We start from the raw sequence: 17033 nt of genomic DNA on the forward strand, positions 1-17033 counted from the left end.
TTTGCAACCTGCAATGAGGACGAGCTTTAAGGGAGTTGTTACGTATGCAAATTTGGCAGCATCTCTTCCAGCCTTCCGCTCTTTCGGTGAAACTGCAGCTGGGAAATGAGAAACCGGAAGCTTAGCCGCGTTGGTAGAATATTTTCGGAACAGTGTAAAGACATGGGCATGAAAACGGGACACAAGCAGGATGCGGACATCAAACTTACCTGTCAGCGTCCCGTGTGTGTCCTCTTTTCACGTTCACATCTTCGCACTGTTCTAATAATGCATAAAATGAAATTACACGTCGACGCCAGGTTAATGTTAACAAATATTTTTACAGCCGAATAAAAGGTTCTAACCAAGAGGTATGAGACATGAAAGGTCTGTATTGTTACCTCATTTTCAAACGTCGTTTGGCCTTTGTTTTTAGAGTCTGTTTCTTTAACCAGTTGTTATACTGCGACCTTTGAGCACATAAACTAAGAACCAAAACGTTTCACCCACTAGCCACTAAGGCAGACTGAATCAAGAAGCGAGCGCTGACGACAGATGTGCGCACACTGCCTGTTTTTTTAAACGTGCTAGCATAGGGTGGTGTCCTGAAGAGGGTACCGCTTAGCATATGTTGTGAGCTGCGGGCGCTTTGACGGCATAAGCTAAGACTAGCATTTCACATGTTCGCTTAGTCACAAAGTGTTGGTAGAGAGAAATGTCAGCGGTGGCGTCAGATATAGGCTTCAACAACGCTAAACTTGCGCAGTAGAAAGCTTCGCTCGGTTAAACAGCTCGCTCATTAGCGCTGGAATTTGACGCAGAGATGGCACACGGCAGTCTTGCTTTTTCAATACCAGGGTGATGGACCTTTTCATTTCATTTCATTTCATTTATTTACCTTAAAGGCCCCTTCCGGGGTATTACATAAGGGGTGGGGTAATCAAAAATTGGTACATTTTTTCACGATGACATATGATGTTCAATATTGGCGTTGAAGAGTGACGGGCAGGTGATAGCAGCGGCGGAGTGGGAGAGGTCGTTCCAGTCTGACGTGGCTCGTGGAAAGAAAGAGGTGGAGAAGGTTACAGTACGGGCACGTGGACGAGTAACTTGAAGGGGGTGACCAGTGCGATGTGATATGCGCGGCGGAGGTGCGCAGATGTATGGTTCATGGCCGAGTGAGCTGTAATAAAATTTATGAAAAAGAGATAGGGTTGCGACGCGACGACGGCAAGAAAGATTTCGTAAGTTGTACAGTGATTTCAGGGATGTCACACTGACCTCGTATGAATATTGGGAGTGAATGAAAAAGGCGGCGCAATTTTGCACGGCTTCAAGTGCATCGATTAGATATGCTTGATGGGGGCTCCAAATGGGGGATGCGTATTCTAGTTTTGGTCTTACCAATGATGTGTAAGCGAGCAATTTGACCTCTTTTGTTGCGTGACGTAAATGGCGCTTCAGATAGCCAAGGGTTCTGTTTGCAGATGAAATAACATTAGTAACATGTTCCCGCCAAGTTAGATCATGACACACAGTGATACCTAAGTATTTGTATGAATGAATGTGCTCTATTGGATTGTTAGAAATTCTATAGGAAAAGGACAACGGAGTAAGTCTGCGGTGAAACGAAATAAGCTTGCATTTGTTAGGGTTAAGTGTCATTAGCCAATCAACGCACCATTTTTCAATGCGGTCAAGATCATCCTGAAGGGCTTTTTGGTCGGAAGTGTTAGTTATTGAGTGGTAGATAAAGCAGTCGTCGGCGAATAAACGGATTTTGCATGATAGGTGTTCTGGCAAGTCATTTATGCATATTAAGAAGAAAAGAGGACCTAGGACCGAGCCCTGAGGTACGCCTGAGGTTACGGGGGCAGAAGGGGATGACTGGTTATTAACAGCAACTGACTGAAAGCGACACGTTAGAAATGCTTCAATCCATTTTAAGATGTTAGGATGCAAGTTCAGCTGCGAAAGATTTAGCATCAAACGTCGGTGGAAAACCTTGATCAGAATAATTTATCAGAATAATTTATAAATCTGCGTCGTCTCCAGATCTGTGGATCCATAACAATCAGCTTTTGCATTGTGCGCGTATAGCATTGCAAGATTCAGGAGGTAAAGACCTCCGGGCTGTAGATATATGATAGCAACTGTACAAAAATCCTAAGATCAGCTCTTTCCAAATCGTGGTTTGACATCTGAATCTTGTTTATTTACTCAGTTTCTTCCAGACATGGCATGTATTGGTGAACTTCGCGCTTTTTGAGAAGCTTTTTGAGTAGCAATGGTGCAGAATTATGAACTTGTGACTATCGACTGCTTGTCGAGGTGTAACAACACAGTGACGCTTAATAAATATTAAAAACTACTGCAAATTTTATTACCCTTTATGTTCTCACAATTTAGAAAAATGAACACTTCTGTGTCAGGAAGACTGTGCCTCCTTTCCTAGCATCCACTCGCTAGCTCGCTTGAGCTTCTGTTTTACGCCTCCAAATATCACACCCTGAATCAATGGACAACCATGAACACAATGTGCACAACCCCGCCTGTTGGTGGTATTTGGTCCACCGACCTAGCTTGAGATAAAGAAAATAGATGCAAACCTAAGTTACAGTAACGCACACCTCAGTATTCATAGTGTCACATGGTGGTGACAGCACCTGGGAACACATTACAGCCGAATAATGAGGCCCGGGAAAGAAAGCGACCATTAGGCTAACACGCGCCCACAATTAACCGAACAGCTGGAAGACAGTGAAAGCACAACAATGCTGGGCGGTCGTCGAAAAGCAGAACTACTGTAGCTCTAGGCCGCATTCAATTTAAAAAAAAAAACAGCAAAAAGCCTTAGAGATAATGCGCTCAAAGGAACCGCGAAACTCTCGACCAATAAAAAAAAAGTAGTGCGCGTCTCCCACCATTCCAGATAAGTCTGGTTTTTCTCCACTCTGAACGAAGCGACGAACGGAGAACAAAAAGCTGCGCGAGTTTTTTCAAATTCATAATGCGCAGCAGTGTTTGTTTCGCCTCACTCTTTCTCTCCGTCATTCGCGCCGTTGCATTAAGAAGTGATGAAGCAGTAGGGCGGTGTCTGTGAGCATATATAAAACATTTCCTGAAACAGTGCCATGAAGACATTTCCTTTCTTCATGGCACTATTGAACTTCAACAAGCTGCAGTACATGCTTGTGGTCTATACGCGCTCCTGGACAACATGGTGTTTTCTGCATAGTTCGTCACTATGGTTTTCGTCATAGTTCGTCCCTAAGGTAGTTCGGCAGCATGGTTTTAGGAAAGGTTACTCAACGGTAACTCAATTAACTTCAGTTGTGTACAGGCTCGTAGAAATCCTCGATAGATCAGGCCAAGTAGATGTATTTTTCTAGATTTTACGAAAGCAATCTACAAGATATTTATAAGTAAACATTACACTTCGGATTGACATGCAAGCATTAGCGTATTTGGCATCAATAACTGTGGCAGAAAGCTAGCAGATCGAATGGCACTGCCAGAATCCTAGATGTTACTGCAACAACGTACGCCCCTCAGTAGCGCGCCAATAGCCATGACTATTCAGGTCGCAGGATCGCAGATGACGCATTTTGGAAGTGGGAAAGCGATATTCTCGAATTGGTATTGCATACTGAGAACAAATATACTGCCATGTAGGATGCACTAGAGAGGGAACTCAAAATCTCCCAATTTCTTATATTGCCAACGATAATCCAGAGCACTTTCTAGTAATTTCAATTCAACCTAAGTGTGATGTCTTCGCTGTTAAACGCTAACCTTTCAGGCTGTCTGTTAATTCTAGAAAATGTTTGAAAGTCCCTGGGGTAATTTTCTTTCAGTTATCATTATACGGGTTCACCTGCACCGAACTATCGTTGGTCAGCTGGCCAATGAGGATGTTTTTGGTCTGACAGATTACGGTTACAATAGAGAAAGTATGTTATATGCCGCGAAAAAGCGCCTCAGACAGGAGTCCGTGAAAAAGACAATAGTTAGAAGCATTTTGCTCTATTTTTTGTTTCATTATACAAATAAAACTTAGCTTGCTCACAGGGTGTGTGCTGCTCAAAACGCGACTTTAGTGCTCTTGAACTTCACGATAACACGTAGAACATATTTAAGAGGCTAGTGGAGCAGACACGACCAAAAAAAAACGACAAAAGCGTGGACTCTCATCTGGGGTTTTATTGCTAAGGCGACAATATACACCAAACGAGTAAAGAGCACAAAAAATAAAGAGATATGATAAAAATCTTCAGCTCCTGTTCACATCAGTATCCCAAAGTTAAATCTAAAGCTATCTAACAAGGATGCATAGTGAGGAAATAGCCATCCTAATAGAGGCGCTTTTCAGTTCTTTATCTCAGGAAGAAATCTCTTCGTCTGACAAGGCAATGGATAGTTGGCACTCTCAACCCACCGGGCATCCTTCACTTCAACTATCACTTCTGGCAGGCTGGTTACTCTCTGCGAGCACATGTTTCCTTAAAAAAAAAAGGTTTTCGAGGCTTCCAGAGTCCTTCCTCTCTACCATCTGAACTGCTTCGAAATCCGAATACCTGACTGCAATGTCTTAGGGCCTTCCATATTGCCAATGCTCGTTGTTTTTGCTTACTCATAAAAGCTTTCGTTATTTCGCGTTTTGTACGCGCAAAATATTGGCGGGATCATTGTTACAGTTCTATAAACAATTATTTCTAGCAACCGTGGGTTGGCAGTTGTTATGAGAAGTCTCCGTTTTGGAAGGGCACCAAGTTTTTTTCTTTTCGTAGCGGAAGAATCTTGCAGTGTTAAAACCGAGTTCTTTATGCGCGCATCTTGTGATTGGACGACAGTATTCAATCATCCAGAAGAGTAGAAACGTTTTCTGCTCTGAAAGTCGAGACAAAGGTCAAAGAAACCATCGTTCAATTTTGTGTATCACTTTGTCATGGCATTGTTGCGGCGTCATCACAAGGAGCATCCCTACACGACAGGGCATTACTAACACATGGACATAAAAAAAACTCCTGACAAATTCCTTACTACAAAAGGGAGTTCGCTGATCACGCTCTAGGTAATACTAATAGCTGTGTGAGACGCTTTCTGTGAACAGCTGTGAAGTTGAACACGCGTGCGATTGTTGCGCTTTTTTCTCTTCATACAGTTGCGAGTCAATTATTGAAGTGAAAGGGGTGAGTGGAATATCACAACTAGGAAAAAAGGACTGGCCATTTCCAGAATGCTGCCCTCAAGTAGGGAAGACATGATGCCCAGCAAGAAGTGGCGTATGCAACCAGGATCCAACGTGGCCTTTTATTCCTTCAGGAAGAGGGTAAGTTCCTAGTGTTTGTAACGGAAGTAATAAACCATGCACTGAAAATATTCTCCCCTGTGGTGCTTCATTTGAATTCCTAAATACGTACAATATCTCGCAATATTGTGAGTGCCGCATGCACGGAAGCGTGTGTCTTTGGAAAGAAAAGAAAAAATCACTTACGTTTACCGGCCTGCAGAGGCCTACCTTAAGGTGTTGGGGCGTAGACACTTGTTAAGAGTAGAGAGTGATACATGTGAGGAGGTTGTTGAAAATATGAGTGAGTGAGTGAGTGAGTGAGTGAGTGAGTGAGTGAGTGAGTGAGTGAGTGAGTGAGTGAGTGAGTGAGTGAGTGAGTGAGTGAGTGAGTGAGTGAGTGAGTGAGTGAGTGAGTGAGTGAGTGAGTGAGTGAGTGAGTGACCTCGGTACATTGCTCCAGAGGCTAGCACATTCGAAGTCTTGGCGACCGGAGGAGGCGTCATTGCGAGTGCACCATGGCAGTCCGAGAGATTACAAAGTACCTGTTGCTTTGGTCTTGCTCACTTACATATTGTTTATTGTTGTCATGCTCAGATCTCTCTTTTATTTACACCGTCTTTAACACTAATTAAATAATTAATTAACACTAAGCTAATTAGCTGTGTAACGTTCCACATATCAAGAAGAAAAAGAATGGTTCTCTGTTCAGTTAAAGGAAAGTAAGTCCTGATCATGGATAACATCTTGTGGTGTGGCGTAAAAAATCTACATGGTGTGGAATGATACTATTTGAAGTATGCGAGCAAGTTTAGCAGGTACGTAGCAAACCACATCAACAGTAGCTTGAATTTCACAGCTAAGGGGTTATGTAGAAAAAAAAAACGTTTCTCTCCGCTTGCTATCATATTAGTTCGAATAAGTGAACCGTACGTTAGTGAAGAGCGAAAAAAAAGCGTGAAAGGTAGTTATCTCTGTCTCGTGCCATCAATGTCCTGTTACATCAGAGGCATGTAAAGACTGCCTTAATAGGCCGCGTTTCTGAAAGTAAAATATCGACATTTTGTTTGCTCTTCGCTGTGACAAGGCTGGCTACCGAACACAAAAAGTAAATATAAAAAGCTCCGTTTGATCGCTTTTGTGAGTACGTATTGTAAACATTATAGCTAATAATTTGCGTATAGCACTTATGTGTGCTGTGCACGCTAACGTTGTACGGTAGTTGTGCAGGCTACCTGATTTTTATTAGATAGTTCGGGTGACGCGCATTGGCTCGGACAATTCATACACACCGGCGCACAGCAGCGTTTGTTTCGTTGCTGCGCTTATCCTTATAAAATTGCATGTGACGTACACCGCAAATTGCTTGAGAGATATTTCATACAGTGAACATCGCTGCAGTGTTGTGCACGTTTGTGGGACGCTGTTTGTTGAACACTTCATGTGACAAGCGCAGGTCGTGGCTCAGGATCCCACCAAAGAAACGCTGGTGTCCTATATGCTTTGCGCAGAGACACCTCATTATACATATGACCATGCAACTGGAAGTCCCCTTTAATAAACACGATGATAAAAAGAATTTATGCATGCCTTCCTTCGTATCGGTGATTGTTGGATTGTTTAGAACATTTAAGTAATCATTTTATGTTAAACATTCTTTTCAAAAGTATGTAAGTACCTTTTACGATTAAAATGAACAGTTTTTAAATAAACACTGCATTTTTTGGGCCTTGCTTGCTAGAAGAGTCTGAGGCCACATCGCTGTACCATCTCTACCTGCTGCTGTCTCTACAGGTCTTGGCCTCTTTTCTTTCGTTACCAACCCGCTCCCTATCTTCACACAAATACATTTGCAAGTACCATAACAAATTCTCCTAAAGTTGTGGCTGGATATTTTTCTTGTTATAATAAATGGTTTTCAAAGAGTTCTATCCATTCCTCTTATGCAAGATGCACCTTTGATAGTTGATGCAAGCTACTCGAAAGTGTATATGTTATGCCTGAGGTTAAAGTTGCCATTACGGTGGTAACATAAAACAAAGTTAAACGGCATAACAAAACACAATAAGATAGCAATGTGTAGAAAAGTGCAGAATAAAGAAGTGGAATATGTATGAAGGTGTCAATCATCTCTTAAGCTCCAAAAATTAGCATAGGGAAATAGAGAAAGCATTCACGAGCAAATTTACAAGCAAACTACCTGAAAAGCCTAGCAAAAGTTCACTTAATAAAATTCTTACTGGGTTCTGCAAGGCTTGACTTTAAGATGACCAATGGCCTTGCGCTGCTTTCGAAAAATAACAATTTCATATTGTTATTTCAGAGCCTGAAACGTCACAAACTAGGGCTTACGGAAGAGTCGTGAACTATGCCGGCCCGTTCTTTGCTCGTAGTATAGATTCTAGAGCTGCGTACGTAATCCCTGTAATACACGTCTGTGTTCTATGATAGCACCAATGATAGCACTATGGCATTCACATTTAAGCACCTTGTACATGTGTTGATGGTTCGATTTCCTATACTTTTCCATCACGTGCTTACCTAACCTAAGGTGTGCTGGAGCCCAGACATTCATAAGACAAAAAAGCAAATAAATATAAACCAAGAAATTCTAAAATTAGAAAAAAGTGAGGCTGGCAAATATTCAGCCTTCCTTAAAGTACGCAAAAAACTAGTCTTATAGGTGCACAACAACACGAGCTGACATGCATTCGTTTTAAAACAGTAAGGCAACAAGACATTCAAAACCATGTTTTGAGCCTTGCAGTTACTTGGCTAAGAGAGTACTGGCCCGTTTGGACTGGCTAGTTTTGCACCGCAGGCGCTGCGAGATACTCCACAGTGAGATAAACTTTTGTCCTATCCGCTTAACGTCTAAGCAGTCTGACCGCTGCGAGAAAAGCTGCACTAGGATTTGTTTGTCTAGCACTACAGACTATCTTCGCTTGTACGTCACTGATGGGTGGCTGCATCATTCAAATAGAACACGCCAAACGGAAAAGGAAATCGGGGGTAGAAAACGTAGAAATTGTAGAAAAACGTATTGAGACTGGTGCTGAGACATGCAGAAACTCCAAACTTCACGAACTATTTCCCTCACCGATGGTTCGGGTGAAACTGTATGCGAAACAATGCGCCGTTATGTTCAACGCAGCCTTTTCTTCCGTGTTTACTAATGAAACAGATCCGACATTTCCTCCAAACGCCCCAGTTATTCAAGATACTCTGCTTTCTCTTACATTTTCTTCAGCAGGAATTTCGTCACTAATTGAAAACATTAAACTTTCATCCTCTGCAGGAACTGACAATATCAACGCTAAAATACTCATTAATACCAAAGATATATGTTCATCTCTGTTGTGCTTGTTATTCGCTCAGTCACTCTTCACAGGTCAACTGCCCGTAGAGTAGAAAATTGGGAAGGTCGTTCCAGTCTACAAATCAGGTAACAAGAACTCGCCGCTTAATTACCGTCCCATCTCTGTAACTAGTATTCCCTGCAAAATCATGGAACACGTCATCTATACCCATATCATGGCATTCCTTGATTCGAACAACTTTTTTCAACCTGCCCAGCACGGGTTTCGTCGGGGTTATTCCTGCGAGACCCAACTTGCTACGTTCATTTACAATCTGCATGCTAATCATGATTGTAATCTACAGACTGACATCGTATTTTTAGATTTTGCAAAAGCCTTTGATAAAGTACACCATAAATGCCTCCTAATGAAACTTTTCCAATTAAATTTGCACCCCCATATTTTGAAGTGGATGGAAGAGTTTTTAACTAATCGTATGCAGTTTGTCTCCGTTAACAATAAGAACTCTAACTCACTCCTAGTAACGTCGGGCGTTCCACAGGGATCTGTGCTTGGCCCACTACTGTTTCTCGTGTACATTAATGATCTGCCTTCAAACGTAACATCTAACATACGCATGTTCGCTGACGGCTGTGTACTTTATCGTGCTATTCTCTCCGCTGCTGACCAATCTTCTCTTCAAAATGATTTCAATGCTGTTCAGGAGTGGTGTAATAAGTGGCTAATGGAACTTAACCCACGTAAATGTAACTTTTTGTCCTACAGCCGCTGCCGTAATCCTCTAATTTTCTCTTACGAAATATCAGAAGTTCCCGTACAACTAGTTCAGTCATACAAGTACCTAGGCATAACAATTTCTAGCGATCTTTCTTGGAGCTTGCATGTCACTAACATAATATCGTCAGCAAACAAGACGCTAGGTTTCCTCAAGCGCCATCTTCACCATGCTCCAAAACATGTCAAGTTGTTAGCTTACAAATCATTCGTCAGGTCCAAACTAGAATTTGCATCGCCCATTTGGAATACTCATCAAGCTTACCTCATCAATGCCCTCGAATCTGTTCAAAATCGCGCTGCTCGCTTTATTCATTCATCGTACTCTTATGACATCAGCGTTTCCTCCTTAAAAACAGCATCCGGATTATCACCCTTATCGCTCCGCCGTCACATTGCCAGCCTGTCTTTATTTCACAAATTCTTCCACAGCCCTATGCACGTCGCACCTTATATTCTTCCCCCAGCACGCATATCTCATCGCACCAGCCATCACCTACAAGTTTCCCGTCCACGCTCACGCACCGTCACTTTTTCTAATTCCTTCTTTCCTCGTGCGGCCGCAGACTGGAACGGCCTTCCAAACAACGTTGCCATCATCACTTGCCCAAGTCTTTTCTCTGAAAATGTAAAAACTTTCCTGTTATTGTGAATCTGTGCTTTTAATTGTTGCCACCCCTTATGTAACACCCCTCTTTTGGGGCCTTTAAGGTAATAAAATGAAATGAAATGAAATTAGATTCTCTCCTCATGTGCAGCATCAGTGGATATAGCTTATCCTTTTTGTGCACGCATGTTTCCAGAAAAATCTTTAAGAAGGCCCTAAAAAGTAAATTAAGGCAATTATCATATAGAAAGAGCTAGAATGTTCTCCCGACTCTAAAATAACAGATTTGAGACCACATCAGCCGCAATTTCAAATGCCTCTATCGGCAAGTAAAATTCTTATTGACGCTCAACAGAAGCTGCTGAGAGCTTATAGACCATATATAAACGCTGTTTCATCGAACCTTCTTCCTCTGGAAACCAGAGCTCTTTAGCTTCCTAAAAACGCTAAAAACGAAAGAAGCAGACGCCAAATATTTGGTTGTCTATTTCTTTCGTTCGGATGATAGTTACATCGAATATTTTTCTCAATATATTTTTTTAGTAGTCCTCCTCTGCTGACCAGAAGGTAGACCAATTAGGCAAAACACAGCCAGGACGACGCGAAAACCAAGCTACAAACTCAGGAAGTGAGGGCAGTACGACATCAAATATGCACGCCAAGGCACAACAGCACATGTTCTCCCCAGCTTCGTGCACAAACTGCAGTTGCTGCCACCGCTACTGCGTTTATACAGTTTTTGTGCAGCCCTAATTTAAGAGAGCAGCGTGAAGGATTATCTGGGAAAGTCGACCACCCCACTGCGTCAACAGCTCATTCTGAGGAATCGAAAAGGAAACTTCTCTCAGTCACTCAGCCACGCGACGAGTCGAAGACCGTAAGTGGATGACCATTCTCGACACCTATAGCATTAAAGTGAATCTAAAAAGAAACAGAAATAAGCTACAGCGCGACGCTCCTAAACAACCGAAAACGCTTAAGATACTTGAAAAACAAAGGGGACGACCTATACATCGTACTGGCAGTGTGTGAGCATAAATACTACATGAAATACCAGAAGAACACCGCACACACGCGGTACAGATAAGTTTCGTATACATGACATTTCAGTTTCGGCAGCTGAACTCTGCCCAAGATAACGCTGCTTGAACTTCATGTCACGCGAGAGAAAAAAAAACGCTGTTTGCCTCTTGTTTCAAATTGCTTAGACTGTTACAGCCTGCCCCAAAAGCCGCAGATTTAAGAACTATGAACAAGCTAAGAGTATGTAGCGAGACCTCCCATGCAAACAGGGCGTTAAAAGAAAATTATTTCCCTACCTCAGGGCTGTATATATGCATTAAAACCCGATGCATTAAAACAAATAATGCGACTAGTAAGAGAAAAAACGTATTTAGCGAAAATAGAGCATGTAAATGCAGCGGCGTTTAGCGCGCATAATACGGCTTCAGACGGACTACATGGACAACTTCTGGTCGTACACGGCGTCGCTGGGATGTAGTCATTGCGTTAGGGATGACTTCATAATCCAGTTCACCTAGCCGACGAAGAACCTTGTACGGGCCGAAATAGCGGCGCAAAAGCTTTTCACTCAATACACGGCGGCGAATGGGCGTCCACATCCAGACTTGGTCTCCTGGCTTGTATTCCGCGTTGCGTCTTCGTAGGTTGCAGCGCCTGGCGCCGGACCGCTGCTGATCTTTGATCCGTAATCGGGTAAGCCTTCGAGCTTCTTCTGCGCGTTGCAGGTAGGCGGCAACGTCGACGTTCTCTTCTTCTGTAACGTTGGGGAGCATGGCGTCTAGCGAGGTCGTGGCCTCCCTGCAATTGACGAGCCTAAAAGACGTCATCTGGGTGGTCTCCTGCACAGCGGTGTTGTAGGCGAAGACGACGTAAGGCAGGATGACATCCCAAGTTTTGTGTTCGGCATCGACATACATGGCGAGCATATCGGCAATTGTTTTCTTCAGGCGCTCGGTCAGTCCGTTGGTCTGCGGATGGTATGCAGTTGTCCTCCGGTGGCTGGTTTGGCTGTAACGTAGGATGGCTTGCGTTAGTTCCGGCGTGAATGCTGTTACTCTGTCCGTGATGAGCACATCAGGGGCGCCGTGTCGAAGAAGAATGCATTATGCTGCTGTTCCGTTCGGTAGGGCTTTCGCCTCGGCGTAGCGGGTCAGGTAGTCGGTCGCTATGATGATCCACTTATTTCCAGATGTTGATGTTTGAAAAGGGCCAAGCAAGGTTATTCCAATTTGCTGAAAGTGCCTTGAGGGAGATTCAATGGGGTTCAGAAATCCTGCTGGTCGTGTGGGAGGGGTCTTTCGTCGCTGGCAATCTCGGCAGGATTTCACATAGTGTGCGACATCGGCAGACATTAGGGGCCAGTAATACTTGTTTTGAATGCGGCGGAGGGTGCGAGTAAACCCGAGATGTCTAGCTGTCGGCTCGTTGTGTGAAGCCTGTAGAACTTCTTCGCAGAAGCAAGCAGGTAAAACAAGGAGGTAGGCTGTTTTGCTCGCTGCAAAGTTCTTTTTTACGAGAATCTCATTCTGAACATAGAACGAAGACAGTCCTCGCTTCAATGAAGCGGGGGGTGAAGAAACCTTGCCTTCCAGGTACTCGATGAGGCGTTTTAGGTCGGGGTCCGAGCGTTGCTGCTGGGCAAAATAGCTGGGGCTGATGGGTCCGAGGAAGGCGTCCTCATCGTCGTCCGGTGGCGGTGTATCTACAGGGGTTCGTGAGAGGCAATCGGCGTCAGAGTGCTTGCGTCCGGACTTGTAAACGACGGTGACGTCAAACTCCTGGAGGCGCAGACTCCATCGAGCGAGTCGGCCAGAGGGGTCCTTCAAATTGGCGAGCCAGCACAGCGCGTGGTGATCGCTGACCACCTTGAATGGTCGTCCGTACAGGTAGGGGCGGAATTTTGACGTGGCCCAGATGATGGCAAGGCACTCCTTCTCAGGTGTCGAATAGTTAGCCTCGGCCTTAGAAAGGGAACGGCTAGCGTATGCGATGACCTTCCCCAGCCCGTCGCTTTTTTGAACGAGAACGGCACCTAGGCCACGCTGCTTGCGTCGGTATGAACTTCAGTATCGGCGTATTCATCAAAATGCGCGAGGATCGGTGCGGACTGTAAACGACGCTGAAGTTCCTTGAAGGCTTCTGCTTGCAGCGCTTCCCATTTAAACGGCAAGTCTGTTTCGTCAGTTGAGTCAGGGGCTCGGCGATGCGCGAAAAGTGTTTCAAAAATCGTCGGTAATATGCGCACAGTCCGAAAAATCTGCGCACTGCTTTCTTATCGGCCGGCGGTGAAAACTGTTCAATAGCGGCTGTTTTCTGCGGGTCCGGGCGTACTCCCTCCTTGCTAACGATGTGGCCTAGAAACACTAGCTCTTCGTAGGCAAAGTGGCATTTCTCTGCCTTCAAGGTTAGTCCAGACGACTTGATGGCGTCTAGTACTGTTCGAAATCTTTTGAGGTGCTCTTCAAAGTTCGAGGCGAAGACAACGACGTCATCTAAATATACTAGACAAATTTGCCACTTCAGGCCTGACAGCACTGTGTCCATTACTCGCTGAAACGTCACTGGTGCGGAACAGAGACCAAATGGCATCACCTTGAGCTCAAACAGCCCATCCGGAGTTATGAATGCTGTCTTCTCGCGATCTCTTTCGTCGACCTCAATTTGACAGTATCCGCTCTTGAGGTCCACTGAAGAGAAATATTTGGCGTTGCAGAGGCGGTCCAGTGTGTCGTCGATGCGGGGGAGCGGGTAGACGTCCTTCTTTGTTATGTTGTTCAAGCGGCGGTAATCCACGCAGAATCGAAGTGCGCCGTCTTTCTTTCTCACTAGAACAACCGGTGCCGCCCATGGGCTGTTTGAAGGCTGGATGACGTCATCGCGAAGCATTTCTTCGACTTGGTTCTGTATGGCTTGTCGTTCTCGCGGTGGTACACGGTAGGGGCTTTGACGTAGAGGTCGGACGTGTTGGTCCGTTACAATGCGATGCTTGGCAATTGGCGTTTGTCGGACCTTCGGCGATGTCGAAAAACGCTCACTGTAGCTTCGAAGCAGATTGCGGATCTGGTCTTGTCTGTTCCGGTGCAGGGCTGGGTTGATGTCGAAAGTGGGCAAGTTCTCTTGGTCAGGCGAATCTTCTGCGGAGTGGTCGGAGAGGGCAAAGGAGTCTCGTACGACGGATATACCGTCGAAGAAAGCAATCGTCGCTCCTCTGTTAATATGTCGGTATTCTTCGCTGAAGTTAGTCAGCAGTACTTCGGCCTGGCCATTGCGCAAATGTGCGATGCCTCTTGCGATGCTGATTCCTCGGTCTAGAAGCAACTGCATGTTGCCCTCGATAATGGCTTCTGCGTTAATGGCTTTTATGGCGCCTACGGTCACGATAACGCTTGAACGGGGTGGGACGCTCACTTCTTCCTCCAGGATACTCAGGGCAACGAGATTTTCGCGAGTTTTCATCGAAGCGATGGCTTCGTCTGTCGAAAACGTGATCAGCTTGGATCGCAGGTCAATGATCGCCTGATGATCATTAAGGAAATTCATACCCAAGATCACTTCGCGGGAGCATTGCGGTAGCACAACAAAGGTCGCAGGATAGGTATGTCCTTTGACAGTCACTCGCGCTGTGCATCGTCCTGATGGCGTAATGAGGTGGCCCCCTGCGGTGCGAATTTGTGGGCCGTCCCAAGCCGTTGTGACTTTTCTTAGCTGCGCAGCGAATTTTCCATTCATCACCGAGTAATCGGCTCCTGTGTCAACTAGAGCGGTAACTTTCCAGCCGTCAATAGTCACTTCTAAGTCGGAGGTCCTGGCTCTTCCATTGCATGTCGCTCTCGGCGTCGGATGAGGGCTTCGTCGCGTATGCGAGTCGCGGGTGGGGCGTGTGGTCAAAGCTCTTCTGGGTGGCGGCGTCGTTTTCAAGGCAGCTTGCGTCGTGGTCGGGGTTTGCGGCGTAGGTGCACCGAGTGTCGGTTCTTCATGCGGCGTCGCGGGTGCAGCGTATTCATGGGGCGTGGTCGGTGGAGGATCTTCGGCGTTTCGCTCGTACGCAACCTCACCTCCAGAGGTTGCTGCCTTTAGTTTCCCCTACGGGGGCTGGGAGACCTTCCTCGTACCGCGGCTGCGTAGCTGCGGCGTGGCGACACAAAGCGCGAGGTTGACGGCCATGGTGAGCGCGAAAAGCGGTTCGGCGTGTACTCTTCTCGACGCAGGTTCTCGTCGATTTCCTGCGGACGTTGTCAGAAGCGTGGTCGTGGAGCGTTAACAGCAAATCCTCGAAGACCGATACGTTGGTACGGGCAGTGACGAAGAATGTGGCCGGCCTCACCGAAATAGAAGCACAACGGCCGGTTGTCGGAAGTCCTCCACGCGTCGCATTTCCTGGGGCTTGAGCGTCGGTCATAGGCTGGGCGGGCGGGGGTTGGGAGGCGGCGTTGTGGAGCAAGTGGCTCATCTCGGGGAGGACGTGGTGGTTGTCGTTGGGGCTGCGCAGTCCTTACGGCAGCGGCGTAGGTCATTGCCTAAGGTTCTGTGACCGTCGGGGTGCCAAGTGCCTGTTGCACTTCTTCCCGTACCACATCCATCAGAGTCGCTGCTTGTGGCTGTGGGGAGGATGGCAGTAATCAGCGTAGCTCCTCTCGGACGATTTCGCGGATAACTTCCCGCAAGCTGTCGCTGGTGGTGGCCGGCGTGATGAACGGATTGCACAGGCAGAGGAAGGGCGATTCTACTGCCGAGCTCGGACGTCGAGGGTCTTCTCAATCGGGCAGGCTTTTTGCATTAATTCATCTATTGTTTTTGGCGGCTGGCGGACGAGGCTGCAAAAAAGTTGTTCTTTTACGCCGCGCATTGAAAACTGAACTTTCTTTTCTTCGGTCATCTCGGGGTCAGCACGGCGAAATAGGCGCATCATCTCCTCGACGTAACTGCGGACGGGCTCATTCGAAAGCTGGATCCTGGACTCGAGGAGTCGTTGGGTTCTTTCTTTCCTCACGACATTGGTAAATATCTTCAATAGTTCTCTCTTGGATAGCTCCCATGTCGTAATTGACGACTCGTAGTTTTCGTACCACGTGCGTGCGGAGCCATCCAATGAGAAAAACACGTGTCCAATTTTTGCCGCATCATCCCACTTGTTGAATGACGCCACGCGCTCAAATTGGTCCAACTATTCTTCAGGATCTTCGCCTAGGGATCCATTGAATGTTGGCGGCATCCGCGGCTGCTGTAATATGATCGGTGCCGACATCTTCGGCGAGATTGCGGTGCTCGTAGCAGAGTCTTTTCGCTGTCTGGTGCGGTCCGGCAGTGTCCCGAACTAAGGCTCCTCTCCCTGGAGACGTAGGCTGGCTCGCTGAGCTGCTGGCTCGTCCACGGGTGCGAAGCGCTGAGGGCTGGCTTCTCGACTTGAGGGGGGCGTCCGCAACATTGAAGGCGGACCCCGCACCTCCACCAGATGTCACGTAGTGGTGACGGCAGTCGAAGCAGCGATGAAGACGGACAAAAGGGTGTTCTAAAAGAAAACTGTTTATTGGGCTGACTTGCACCCGAAATGGACTGAATCACTCGGCGGCGGCGAAGCGACAAGCGTGCTCGGCGGTCGTCGAACAGAATGCCCGCCGCCGTCGGTCGCGCTCAATTTAAAGCTGATAGCAAACTTTCGAGATAAAGCGTGCAAGGTTACTTGAACATTCCGGAACAACGTAGAAACAGCTCTGCCTGGCTGCGATCAATCGAGATAAATCTAGTCGTGTCTTGAGTCGCAAACAAAGCAATAAAGTGGTGTGGCGGCAGATTTGAAAAACGAACAAACACTGCAAATATTCGCGGCAATATGTATGCGCTGGTATAATTTTCCACGTGATTTTCGTTCACTCATACCTTGGGCACCAGTACATAGGAGAGCACGAAATCTCTTTTTGATGCCTCTGCTTCTTTAATATATCCTCGCGGTCTTGTAAGTGGCATCGGGCCACTAACCTCCCATCCGTGACAGCGGCAGCCATGCACTGACAAAATGGACGCACATATTTGCAAACATGCC

Source organism: Amblyomma americanum, chromosome 8 (assembly GCF_052857255.1).
Source record: "Amblyomma americanum isolate KBUSLIRL-KWMA chromosome 8, ASM5285725v1, whole genome shotgun sequence".
NCBI classification, from domain to species: domain Eukaryota; kingdom Metazoa; phylum Arthropoda; class Arachnida; order Ixodida; family Ixodidae; genus Amblyomma; species Amblyomma americanum.